The 1,909-nt window shown below is 46.8% G+C and overlaps 1 protein-coding gene across 1 annotated transcript in view; it reads right to left on the bottom strand.

Moving 5' to 3' along the window:
* The window catches only part of TTC8 (tetratricopeptide repeat domain 8), a 62,556-nt gene that overhangs the window by 34,861 nt on the left and 25,786 nt on the right, over positions 1-1,909 (bottom strand). The window lies entirely within an intron of this gene.

The following is a 1,909-nucleotide window of genomic DNA, read 5'->3' as shown; positions in this document are numbered from 1 at the left end:
GCAATAAAGTATTTTTTAATTAAGGTATGTACATTGTTTTTTAGACATAATGCTATTGCACACTTAATAGACTACAGTATAGTGTAAACATAACTTTTATATGCACTGGGAAACCAAAAAATTAGTGTGACTCGCTTTATTGCAATATTTGCTTTATTGCGGTTGTCTGGAACCGAACCCGCAATATCTCCGAAGTATGCCTGTATCTGCATACCACCAAATCCTGCCCCCCATGTTAAATACAGTAAAAGCCCTGTTATCCGACATTTTACTAACTGGAATGCTCTACTAACCAGAATTTCCGGACGGCCAACCGTACGCAAGGGGGGGGGAGAGGAGGGGAAGCTCATTCGCAACTGCCACCCGCTACCCTGCGCTGCCACCACTCCACATCTAGCCAAAACCTCCACCCTGCACTGCCGCTGCTCTGCATCTGGCTGCCTTGACCCCCCAGCCACTACTCTGTGTCCAACTGAAAACCGCCAGCCTCAGATAACTGGCATTTTTAGATACCCAGCACCCTCATTCCCTACTTGTGCCAGCTAACAGGGCTTTTACTGTACACTGTCTATAATTAAATGGTTGCTAGAAGCATGTTCTTAGTCACGGAAACAAACTGTGAAGTTAATTAAATGCAGGGCATGCTAAGCATGAGCATAATACAGTAGTTCTCAACTTTTTTGTACCACGACCCATTTGTAAACATTGATGGCCAATCCCGACCCAGTGCCCCTCACTCCCAACCTGCTGCCTCCTGCCCCCAGGCCCCAGCCCCTCAGTGTGGGGGACAGCGGGGTCTCAAGCAGCCCCTTGCAGGCTGGAAATCTGACAGCCTGCAAGGGAAAAGCCACCATTTCCCACATTTTTCTCCTTTAAAGGAGAATCCATTTTTAAAGTTTGTTCGTGACCTTTTCATATATTTCTACAACCCACTTTTAGGTCTCAACCCACAGGTTGAGAAATGCTGGAATAAAACATCTGACCCATACAGGGCAAACATGTTGATGGGAACCCACCACAAGACTAGGTTAGTGCAGCCTTTCATAATAAAATATAGGGCCAATTGTTCTCAGTCCCCTTCAACACCAACTCCTTGTCAAGTCATAGTGAACCATTCCCTCAAATATATTTTGACTTCCTCTTCCCTCCTACAGCTCAGCAGCACCTGCCTTTTCCATTTCCAATTATTCCTGTTTCTTCACGAGCCTTAAATGTCTGGCAAGCATCACCAAACTTCTTTGTAGCTGAGAGTCTGTTCCCCTCTCTTTACCTGTCACATGGGATTAGTATGGCCCCATCCTCAATGGAGTGGAGATGGAGTAAGGAGCCTTGTGCCTCACCTGCATATATATTTTTGGAGGGTCCTTGTGACAAAAACACCTAGTTCCAGTTGCAAGTCGGGAGGGTGGGGGGGAGGAGGAAGGCCTAATTAGCACATGGATCCATTGCGGGGAGTATCTGGGGTATACATACGGAGCAATGCTGGACTATGGGGTCACCATGGCTTGATATACTATTGACTCTGCTGAGGCCTAGCCCAGGAAACCATATAAGTCATGGGCCTTTGGGCACTGAATTAACAACATGAAGAGTTTGTACTATGTATAAGTAGGCACAAAAGTGCTGCTTAAAAGTATGTTTATGGAGTACTTGTGTTGAAATCTGCAGCAGTCTGCAACAAGTTAAAATGCATCATTTGACTATTTCCCCACGTCTGAGTCAAGGTCAGAGACAGGCCCACAGCAGTCTCCGGTTCTCCTCAGATTGCCCTCTGAAGCTTCTGTCTCCTCTCTGTTGCTTTCCTCTCCCTCCCCACCTTACTGTCACTTGCAGCTCACTTCCAAACTGTGTTTGTACTCAGGGAGGGAACAGAGCCTGAGAAGGTGGCCGGAGTTGGGGAAGGGGAGGG

This window comes from Crocodylus porosus, unplaced genomic scaffold (genome assembly GCF_001723895.1).
Source record: "Crocodylus porosus isolate Cpor-Errol unplaced genomic scaffold, CroPor_comp1, whole genome shotgun sequence".
NCBI classification, from domain to species: Eukaryota; Metazoa; Chordata; order Crocodylia; family Crocodylidae; genus Crocodylus; species Crocodylus porosus.
The sequence above is the reverse complement of the archived record's forward strand: the minus strand, read 5'-3'. Positions and strand labels throughout refer to the sequence as shown.